Here is a 12,273-nt window from a genome sequence, read left to right as displayed (position 1 = left end):
ACGCATAATAGTAAACAGATTATGTTTGCAAAAATGATTTGTAACGTGGGAACATCACGCCTGTTTCTAATGCAATATATAATGTCCTGAAACATGTTGCCTGTACCCACTACAATAGATAACATCTTAAAATATGCACCTGCACAACTATGTATATCATAATGTACATTATGTAATTTAATCCCTTTTACTTAAGTTAATTTAACGCTGAAAGGTAGGAGTGCCGTTGATGCCGCCGCCGGTGGTCACAATTTCCATCACGACTCGAGGAATGATGCCAGAATGTTGTTAGTTTTCTAGTTAGTGTGTGAGGCTAATACCAACTTACTTAAGGTAAATATTAGTTGGCCTCCTCACTTCTACATAACATAACATCAGCTTTTTGTGGGAAAAAACTGAAAGTGTTTCAAACATAAACTTAGTCACATACATCATTAGGATAAAAGTTGTAAATTTCTTATTCAGAACTATTTTTATCGACTACCTCTAACACATAATCAGATAAAGAACCTTCCTAAATATCACCAATACAAAAAGAAACCTTTAAATATTCATCCTTACATTTGATATGACCTCACATTCAAAAGGGGGGGGAGAAGAAAGACATTTGGGGGAAATGCAGAATCACCCATTGCTTGGCGCGTTTTTAAGAAACGCACATACTCGGTATCCATGTACACATCGGCCTATTTTTACATTAAAAAACATCCCATAATTGCACAAAAATGGCATTGCGCACTCTATCGATTTTATCCATGTACACATCCACCTACTTTTCAGTTAAAAAGTCAAAGAAAATTAACGAAAATCCAATTCTTTTCTTACTTTTGTAAATAGCGCCAAATAAATAAGTGGGCGATTCTACACTTTACCCGACATTTGTATTTTGCGGTACAGATCCTAGCCAGCAACTTCGCAGATTTCTCTACGTCGACCCCCCAGGGGAGAGAAGGCATGAGAAATCATTTATGCCCTCGCCGAATTCTAGCGACACATCTTTCGGTTTGCTAACTCGACGTGTTAATGATTACACTACCATACCACACATGGAGAATATGAAGATTCTTCCTAAAAGAGGTTATCAACATGGTCTTCACTCGAAATGTCTAAAATCGAAATCCTGTGGTCGTGGTTGAACGTTTTCCAACCCAAGCAGATGGCCCACGATTGTAAACAGAACACCATGTTTTACTTTCAGTCATAATTTGTTTAAAAAATTCAGAATTAGTTCTCACTCTACAGCATCCTTTATTGATAAAATTGCCTCTTTCGAATAAATGACAACTGATAATTTACTGGATCAAAGCAAACGATTTATTGCATAGAAAATTTTATGTGTTAGTAGATGAGAAGTAAGTTGAGATATCATATTAAATTAAGTATCGTCAATTATTTGTCGGTTAAGTTTGCTTGGACTCTTCACGTTTTGAAAAGTTAGTCCTAAACTTTCTAGACGGATCATTTAGTCTAAATAATTTTATTTAAATTATATGTAAATTGAATATATCTGCGTAGCGGCTAGTATGTAATAGAACGTAGAATTAAATAGACTGGCGGAGATTTATTATTTTTTTCTTTTGTTTTTTAAAAATGTTTTTTTTAGTGCATCAAGCGGAAAGAACCGTGACGATCATTTTCGGTGCCTTTAGTGTTTGTAGGACGCAATGGGGTGGTCAGCACTACGGTTTTTTAAAAATATTACAAATACGCCAAAAACGGGATCTGTTCTTGTTGGTCGTCAACTTATTGGCTTGCATCATGATTAATTTTCAAATAAAAATTTAGGGGTGAAGTGTTCTTTCTCTAAGCTCCTATTTCTAGTCAGGCGTTTTATCTCAGCAATATTCATATTTAATTATTTAATTTCTAAACTAAACTGCTAGAAATAAACGGAATATACTCTTCGGCAGGTGCACATGCTGTCTAGCATATCTAGGGGTCTCAGTTTAATTACTGGCATAATCATGCTTAATACACTGTAATAATAGATAATTCCTGTTACAGATTTCGGTAGTTTGCGCATAAAATCGGGTAGGAAAGAGATAAAAATATTGTTATACATATATGTCATAACGGGCCGGATTAAGCAATTAGAAGGGCCGCACTTTGGCTCCCCCTACCTTAGATGCAGTGGAACAAAACCAAACATTTTAGAACACGTTCTTTAAATTAAAAGTTTAATTCTAGTATACGGTATACATGGGATTTGGTGACAATATAATGAGTAGTAAACACAGTATTTATGATGAGCACTAAACAAGTCATTTTGGTGATGGCGACAATTTTCAAAATCGCGCCAAAGCGGTAGCGTATACTAGGATTTTTTTTACCAAATTTTAATCAGAATCAATCAAATTAAGGTAAGCCGAAGCAGCTGGTCTTAAACCTTCCACAAAAAAAAAAAAAAAAAAAAAAAAAAAAAAAAAAAAAAATCTTTCTTACTTATTAAAGAATTCGTTTTATTGTTTCACTACAAACAACAGAACAACGAAAAAACAAGAGAGATGTCTTATACCTTACATATTTATATGCCAGTCTTGATAAATATCACAAATGTAGCAGTTTCCAACTTCCTTCATTTCCCGCGATTATCGGGTATTTTATCCGAAGTGTTCCGTTTCTTGAATATTCCGCCTTCAAGTAACACTGCAGCAGCACGAGTATAGAAGCCAAGGAATTGCACTAAATATCCACACATTTAAAACCAAAATTTTGAACGTTTTTAGCGAAAAGAAATACTGGGGGGAGGGGAAGAGAAAGAAGAAAACGTCTGTTAATGACGGGCTATATCAAATATCCTCGTTTAATTGAAGGAGACGGTAGACAGAACTACTACTGATTAGACAAGTTTAGTCTACGCATTGGGTTGCCATATTTAAAGGGTGTGGCGCGTACGATCCGGCTGCAACGTAGGATTTTTCGCAAATTTGCTACTTTGGACAAATCTCTGCGACTAAAATTTGTATGTATGAGACTTTGAGAAATGTTTGCTAATCTATCATTTCCTTGTGCTATTTTTTGCGACTTTAAAACAGATCGTAAAACGCTTATATGTTAAAATAATATATCTCCTGAGCTAAATTTATAATAAATACATAAAAAATAAGTTTAAATAAAAGTTGGCGTTTGGCAGTCCTGAGATCACAGGGCGAGTACAGATTCCATCGCCGTGGCGGCTGATATCACGGCTAATTGACATCTTTGTTTAATCTTCAACATTTGCATGTAGCCGTAGAAAGGGTATTTTCAAGATTCACATTGACCGCAAACCAATGTGTAGTCGAGTTGTTTGCCTCTTGTGTAAAGGGCAATTTGAATTCTATAAAAAAAAAAAAAAAAAAAGAGTAATGAAAGGAAAAATATTGCAAAAAAGTATAAAGCACAGTTATTCACCTTAATACCTTTAAATGATGCTTAAATGTTGTTTTTCAGCCAGTTTTTTCCCAATTCTATGGTGATAATGAAGCAATTTGTAGCTAAGCGCCATATATTGGGTACTCAAATAGAGAAAGAAATGAAATTCATTTTCCTGATTATAATATTGTTCAGAACTAAACAATCGAGGTGCCTTAAAAATCAAAGTAAAATAAGATTTCTAAATAAAATGTAAAAGAAATTTTACTGTGAAAGAACGGGGATTAATCATAATCTGATAACGTCAACCAAGTAGAAAGGAAACTTCGCTTTAAAGCATTAATAATTAAGCATTAATACAGTTAAGTTAATTAACTGTAAAACATTAATAGTTGAAGCAAAAAATAATGAATTAGGAAAATGAACTGCTAACTCAACTAAATTAATACCAGAGCTAACAATCCGAACGTGAGGAAGCATTTAACAATGGATATGAACAAATTAATTTTAAAATAAAAGCCCGAATTAACTGATAATTAATTAAAAGAAAAAACTGAATGTTTACACAATGGATAATTACCAATATAGTTTTAAAATTTTCGCCCAAACAAAGAAATAAATAGGAAGAGAATGCAAAACAAGGAGATATCTAAACAATTGCGAAATTTTCACGAAATGAAATTGTATTTAAAACACTTAAAAAAAATTTTCAGTTTACCGTAATATCTGAATTTATTCTTAACGTGATGTTATCAGAGTTTATCCATACATAAAAGTTCTAAAGCTATATAAATCATGCGAATTTGTGTTACCTCACATATTTTATATTATTTCCTAAAACAGTGATCTTCAAAATGTATTCCACGAAAATCTGGGGTTCCGTGAGTCGAAATAAAAATTCAAAACGAAAATTATAAAGCAGTCACAATAGTTCGCCAATGTTTAATATTAGAAAATATAAAGATACATTTAGTTATAGATTAGTTTTAAGATTTAACACGTGGTCATAATATGTCAAGGAGAATGACGTGCAATGTCTTGCAAACCAGCGGCCCACCAGCGGCCGAGCGGTAAAGACGGTAGGTAGTTCACTGGTAGTTTGATCCGAGGTTCAAATCCCGCGAACGGGCTGGCTGCATGGGCGTTTTCGTGGTTTTCCCTATGTGTAACGTGTACACGAACCAGTTTCCCTTAGAATGTCCTCCACGAATGCATCCCTCCCTTTGGGCAGATAGCCCTCGTGTGCTTTGCCATAATTCAAATATCCAATGCAATCCAATCCAAACCAAACCTAAGCAGTTTTCTAAGGAAAAATTAATTTAATTTAGATGACAGTGTTAAAAATTATACAATGAAATCCTTTCTCAATTGAAGAAAACTGTAACAGAATATTTCTCATGAGGAAAAAAGTAAGTATAATTTTATAAAAAAATCCTTTCGAGTACTACGATAAATCAGAATGTTTGCCAGTGAAGGAAAGGGAACAACTAATCGACGTATCAACAGACTCAAAGTTAAAATCTAAATTTAACTAAGAGCAGCTCCTAAATTATGCAACTGCATGTAACATCAATAGAACTAGATTTTAACAATTTGCGTTAAAATACCACACTTATTCTTGTCATTAAAATAATATAAGCGCACATGACGCCTGGAGCAGGAGTTAATGTTATCAATGAATAAATTCATTAATTTTATGGTAACATTTTTAAATGAAATACGCAATGTTTTTCTTTAATTGCATTTAATACAGTACCTATAACATTTTCTAAGGATGGGATGGGGTTACCCGGAAAATAACCTTATAGTTCTAAGGGTTCCTTGAGTCGACAAAGTTTGAAGACACTGGTTTTATCATTTAGGTTGTTACAACAAATTCGGAACCTGCAAGTTAATCATTACATTTAATTCAAACAAATATATGTTCATTACATCTTATTTGAAAATTTTATTACTCGCTATAGAAGACAATTACAATTTAATTTTTTTTCTAATAGTAGTTGGGCCACCAGCGGCCGAGCGGTAAAGTCGCTGAACACTGGTAGTTCGGTCCGAGGTTCGAATCCCGCGAACGGGCATGGGTGTTTTCGTGGTTTTCCCCATGTGTTACGTGTATACGAGCCAGTTTCCCTTAGAAAGTCCTCTACGAAAGGCATCCCTCCTCTTAGGCAGATAGCCCTCGAGGCTTTGCAATAAACACACACACACACTAATAGTAGCTGAACTGCAATGTTTACCTAAATTAAGTAAAAAAAAATTAAAAACCTTTTATAAGATACTGTGGTTGTATTTTTTGCACACAATTTTTTTTAAATTTTAGTTTCAGATATTGATAATCGCAGGCAAATACTTTATTTTTAATTTTTGTATTCATTATGGCGAGAAAGGATTTCTTAAGGGTTTGCGTTGGTTTAGTTTATTTGAAGTATTTACGTATTATCGCAACCACCTCAGTAGAAATCACTAAAGCCTCAGAATACACCAAATTCTGGTAACCACTCACGTAACAATTTTTCATGCGCAGTACAAACATTCAATTTTCAACATCGCCATTTTTGTATGCATTCTTTTTGTTGTACTCCAAATTCCAACACCTTTTATAGAAAGATTATGAATTAGGATAATTATTTTCTTTTTGTCTTAAACGCGATTTTAAAATTTGTGCTTGTAGGATTTTCCTAAAATAGAAGAACTAGAGGTGAAACTTCTGAAGAAATGAGTCATTTTGCCTCAAAATCGCTAAAGTAACAATGCTCCGAATTCTTTCTGAAAGTGATCGCTACGAAAATTTCCACCAGAACAAAAGCAAAAACCCGTTTGTAACTAGGTTTACCGATTGTCTTTTGGAATACAGTTGAAACGTAGATTTAATAGTATGTATGTATATAATATAGTATTTTTTACAATAAAAGCAACTGTTCTTTCTCTTTTCGTAAAATTCGCCAAACTTCGCCAAGGTAATTGCGATAATACGTAAGTACCTTATTTGATTATACAAAGCTCTAAAGGGCTATCTGCCTAAGGGGCAAGATGCTTTCGTTTAGGTCTTTCTAAGGAAACTGGCTTGCGTACACTTTACATATGGAGAAAAACCTCGTAAACACCCATGCAGCCAACCCAATCGCTGGAATTCGAACTGAACTACCAGTGTTCAGCGACTCGGTCGCTAGTGAGCCTTTATTCTACATTGACATGGATTCTCTGCAATTTTCTTTGGCACTTGTTTAGGCAGAGAATCCTGATTTACAGGGATGTACAGTTGAGAGAGACAGCAGCACTGATTTTGTTATGCTGGGCAAGATTTTGGATTTTCAACTTGTATACAACCAAAACTACTGCAGAAACATGGTTTTGAAACGTGATTTTTAATTCGCAGTTAGGTGTCACACCTATGAGGATATCATATTCAGTTTTGTTTAATGTGGATGTTGTTTTCCTCACTCTAAACACGTTCAGCATCCATTCATAGTCATTTAGATACCTTCTTTTGAGCTGTCAAGAAGTAAAGTTCAAAAGAGTTTTTCAAAACTTCGAAATGAACCTGAATATTGTTTTGTATTTTGTTTTAAATTTTGATGTTATTTCCATCCAAGAATGTTTTTCCAAGAGGAGTGCGGTCATTGTTTTCCTTATCCAAGCACCCAAATTAGTATACAAGTTTCTCTTAAAACAAAGACACTTTGGCATTTGCACCAAAATTGTGGTATTTCCTTCTAGCAAATGTAAATTCATTTCTTTAAAAATTTCGTCATTTTACACACTCAGTGTTTGCAGTTTTAAATCTTCACCAATACAACACTATAATTCATAAAAATAGTATTCCTGTGCATTTAAGTTCATCAAATGGGTCTAGGACTTTTCTCTGTCTTCGTTGCCGTTTGACCAACAGAACAGTCTCCCGACAGCTGATTCACCGTGGGCCATTTTGCCGTCTAGAAATGAAATACGAGATGCAATATTTATCCGATTGGTCAAAATTTCTTGAAATTTTAATCAGCTGATTCAGAAAAATCACTCATGAAAGTAGGAAATTAAAATTTTTATAAAATCTTAATCGAAAATGGAATTACTTTGGATTTTTGTTATGCCATTACTGTCTTAAAATTACTAAATATATAGGAAAAAAAACAAGAAAAATTATTAGACTTAATAAGCTCAATACTATAGTATGGCAAGAAATAATATCGGTCCGTTAAAAAATATGTCTCAACTGTAAAAAGATAAACAAAATTATTAAACTAAATAAACTTAATATGGTATGGCAAAATATAATATAAGCATTTAAAGAAAAATATGTCTTGACGGGGAATCGTTCCGACGGCGAAATGGCGTGACGGCGACGTCGAAACAACCGCCTCGACACAAATGCCTTATTTCCAAGTGGACCAAGAAGGACTCATGGTGTCTTCTTGAGTCTGCTTTTAAGCCAACTAAATCTACTAAATTTGCTTATAAGAGGCTGTGATTTTGAACAGTTTGTTACCTTTATTAATAAAGACTTACTAGTTACACAACTAAAGCTTTAAAAAAGAAAAAATGCTCAGAAAACTTATGAAAGAATCTCTAAAAAGTTACAATATTGTCGTTACGAATATTCACATCAAAGTGACTCCAAATCGAATAATCATCTATATTTATGTGTAATTAAGTTTCGAAGATATTCCAGGAATTCTCGAAGGATCGAATATGAACCAGAAATTTTGCGAATGTGCAGTTCCAAGGAATGGCCAAACGTCGTCAATTAAAAGAGACGCGAAACTGAACTTGACGAACTTCGGCTCTCAGAATGTAATTTCTTACTCTGATATTACTTTTTTATTATTATTTGATGTCATTCACTTTTTGTTTATATTTCTGGGGCTGTCGAGGAGCCCCTGGGAAGCTCATTGCGGAACCCTTAGGGTTCTGCGAAGCATAGATTGGGAACAGCTGAAATACTCAGTTCGATTCTCTATTGGTGAGCCTGCAATAAAAAAATTTAAATGAAAATTTATTGTTTTCATAATTTACCTCCAGTTCTCTCCCGAAAATTTTTTACGGATACCCATGTTTAGAAAATTCAATGACAAATTAATATCAGTGAAAAGAAAGCTTATTACATGTTCTTTAAACAAACCTCTGTAACATCTAAGAGTTGAAGGAATAAAAGGAAATTATACAGCTGCTGATAACAAAATATTAAAAGTATTGAAAAGAAGACCGCACACATTTTGCTCCTTTTTTCTCTGAAGATGATGGGGACGCCAGGGACTCTTCTTTTTGTTTCAATCTGATATATTTCTCATTATACAACATTTTTCTTAGAAACTTTCCGTTGGAATTTATATGGTCATCAAATCACTACTTAAATAATTTTTTTCTTATGGGGCTTATGCGATTATAGCAAAGCTTCGAAGGATATCTGCCTAAGAGGAGGGATGCCTTCGTAGAGGACTTTTTAAGGGAAACTGGCTCGTATACATGTTACATATGAGGTAAACCACGAAAACGCCCATGCAGCCAGCCCGTTCGCGTGTTTCGAACCTCGGACCAACCGCTCGGGCGCTGGTGGGCCACCTACATAATCGGAATTTATTTTCAAGTTTAAATAATTCTTTTAAGGCGGCAACTCTTATTGATTTTTTTCTAGAAATCAAATGTTGTTCATAGTTGAGCTAAGGTAATCTAATATTGCCAGTAAGGCTAACGTGACTGTTTCAAGTTCCAAGCTACCCAAGACACTATAGTACTGGTACTCTGAGCGTTTTGGATTTTCTCCTGCTAAAAAATGTTACAGATCCAACTTACATTGGAAGCATCTTATTGAAAACCTTAAGGCATGCGATGCATGGCTAAATTTGAAACTATAAAAAGGATGATTACTTTTTAACTCATTCGTATAGTAAAATTTTTATTAATTACGTTATATGTAAATTGTTGAATTCCATCATCGATTTTATTTTAAGTCCAAAACAGAACTAGATGCGCCTTGTTGTGTCTTTCTAATTCTGCCTTTGCGTGCTATCCATATACCAGCATCGTCAATGAAACGAGACCAAAGGGAAAACTTTATCCCTTCCTTTATCCTGCAACATGAGAAGTTTGGCCACTTTTTCCCAATCTGTTTGCTGTCTCCACATTATACTTATAAAAGAAGAAGTGAGTTTTCATTATTTAGCTATAAATTTATAGCAATTAATTTTTAATCAATACTATGAAGTAAAGGCGAGTTTTCTGCTTCGAAGGTTATATTTAAGTTTAATTTTTGTTTAAAGTTGTTTGTTAGTAGTTGGTTTATTTTGCAGATACTTAGTTTCATTTCTGGGCTTCTTCCCAAATTCCGCATGATAACGCACTAAATTTGTAATATTAAGTGAAACAAACACCTTGATTTAGAAATTTGAAGCATAGCTAAAAATGAAACAAAGGGGCTTTTAAAGGACTTAACCGATATTTCGATTTTGATCGCGCTCGGAAAAATAAAAATTACTTAAAAATGAATTACTTTTAAGTAAGTAAGTGCAGTAAATATAAAGGTAAAATACGACACGCACTCAAATTACACAACACGAGAAAACTGATTAGTTAATATATGATGTTAAAGAAAGATATTCTTTTGCCACGATCAGCTGCAAGTTACGAATTTAAGAAGTTCAATGTGTTAGTAGTGTGTGTTTTAAGACATAACTGGGTTTTAAGACATAACGGAAAATAAACTGGAATGTAAACTTATACCACGCGTAAATACCATCAGTATTCGTAACATAATAAATTCATAAATTTATTCATTCGGGTTGCTGATTCCGAAGATGGCATCTTTAACTGTACCAATGTTCAATTTTTATCTGGTATTACATTGAATCAATTAATGATGATATACAAAAATGACAAAACTATAGTGCTATATGTATCAATCATACAAAACTGAATTATGATTCTAGAATAGAAAGCACAGATTCCTAACCTTCATCTTCAATCGACCCCTTTTAAGGGAATGATTTTGTTCATTGAATTCCTTCCATTTATCTCAATTATATACAGCATACAACGTAATCATAATACAAATAATTGCATATAAGTAACTTAAAGCTAACACTGAGACTAAGAATATGAACAAAGGTATGATGTTTTATTATTTTTAATTTTACAAACTTTTCGGAAACAAAATCACCGATTTTAATAGCCCGTTTGTTCGAATTTCATGAATGTGATGGCTGCGCTTGATGTGTCAATGTAATTTTTTCCAATTTGGTATAAAATTATTTAACTCTTAAATCGTCTGTTTCAAAAATATTCAACCTGTTCCTTATTTTCCATTGTAAATCATGATTTGACTAAAGCCTGCTCTTACGTAAAAGAGTGAAAAGTCAATAATATTAGTTGGTAACAACTTTTGTCTTGGGATATTTCTCTCGGGTGACACTAAAATTCTATAACTTAACCGTATCCTTGTGTTTTGAATAATATTTAACTATGTATGATATAATTTTATATCAATAAACAGAACAGAATGTCCCAGAGTAGGTCCTTGATCCAGCGGATGTATTCTGTATCTTGTACAAGTTAAATTAGAACATTAAAAAAAATATATGAACGTTAGAAGTGCATATGGTACACACATTAAATATTATATAAAAAGTTATATTATTTAAACACGAATAACTATTATATCTAACTTACAATATCTAACATGTGCAAAGACCATGCATTACAATTTTGAGTAACAGTATGTGGTGCCATATTGTAAGGGGAAAGTATACGAGATAATGCCTAATTATATATATTTTTGACGCATTAGTCTATCTCTTTCCCTGCATTCTAGGACGACCGAGAAACCTAAGCAGACGGGCTTTTTGTCCGGTGGTAATGATAACAAAGCTTGTCTAACGCTGTATATGAGAAAGCTTATTTCAAAGTACTCACCATTTCGCAGGTCAGTAAAATAGCACAGAAAAATCATACCAATATTTCGATATATCAGTTTTTAAGGCTTGCTTGCTGCGCATACTACAGAAACAGGTGCAGAGGTGGATTTTAAGGATCACTCACGTCACAAAAAATTAAATGTTCCTAGTTCAAAGGACTGCCGAAATTATCTAGTATGTTGCGTCTAAAGATGAAAAGGCGCCAAAAAAATTTTTTTGGGCGAAATCGGCCCACTGTTTCATATACCCGCCACGGCGCAGATGTGTTTTCGCAAGAATATCATTCGCTCATTTCCAAATTTGAAACTGGTAAGTGAACACCAATTGTTTCAATACATTGTTTGGATAATGTTTATGCAGCAATTCGTTATCATCAAGTTGCATTAAAAGATGAAACTAGAATACGTGTCATGTGTCATTATTTGCGCAATCTAGGTATGGTCTTTATCAGTGCGGTGCTTGGCTCTTTTTTTTTTTCTTTTTTTTCTTATTTTTGCAAAATAGTTGTTGAAATATTTGCAAAATCATATAGTTCAAAAATAATAATAAATCACTAATAATGAATAATAATTTAATGCAATAATGAATAATAATGAAATGTAGGCAACTCTGAAATTTTTGAGAGGGGAAAAAACAATATGTGTTAAAAAGAAAATTACTTGTTAGATATGTTAATTTAAACTCTTACATCCACAGACGATAATTTGAGGCAACAACTGCAATTTATCTACCGTAGAAAAAATTTTGAAAGAGAGAAAAATGGATCTCACACGAGACCACCATGGCGCTATGATTTGTATGATTTTAAAGTGAGAGTCAATCAAGAATAATGGACAATTAGCATAGACAAATGTGGCTCCATCTTGTACTACTGTATTCAGATGGTTGACAGAATTCCGTAGAAGTCGCAGTTTTCTCCGTTATGTGGAACGCACAGGAAGACCTTTGTGAACTGCATGTGTAAATGTGTCAGTCATACGAAAAATGTTAATCAATGGTAGTACCTCTACCTACC

General features: G+C 33.6%; 1 protein-coding gene and 1 pseudogene across 3 annotated transcripts in view; one reads left to right on the top strand and one right to left on the bottom strand.

Annotated features, from left to right (window-relative positions):
- The window catches only part of LOC118204139 (protein argonaute-4-like), a 53,857-nt pseudogene extending 42,294 nt beyond the window's left edge, over positions 1–11,563 (bottom strand). Inside the window, exon 1 of the transcript XR_015040680.1 lies at positions 11,257–11,563. The product of XR_015040680.1 is annotated as a protein argonaute-4-like (transcript). The remainder of the gene's footprint in view (positions 1–11,256) is intronic.
- Positions 1–12,273, top strand: part of Amnionless (amnion associated transmembrane protein) — a 98,408-nt gene that overhangs the window by 28,954 nt on the left and 57,181 nt on the right. The window lies entirely within an intron of this gene.

Source organism: Stegodyphus dumicola, chromosome 4 (genome assembly GCF_044657685.1).
Source record: "Stegodyphus dumicola isolate Sdum_Otavi_A_Nest chromosome 4, ASM4465768v1".
Lineage (NCBI taxonomy): Eukaryota > Metazoa > Arthropoda > Arachnida > Araneae > Eresidae > Stegodyphus > Stegodyphus dumicola.
Note: the sequence above shows the minus strand (reverse complement) of the source record. Positions and strands in the feature narration are given on the sequence as shown.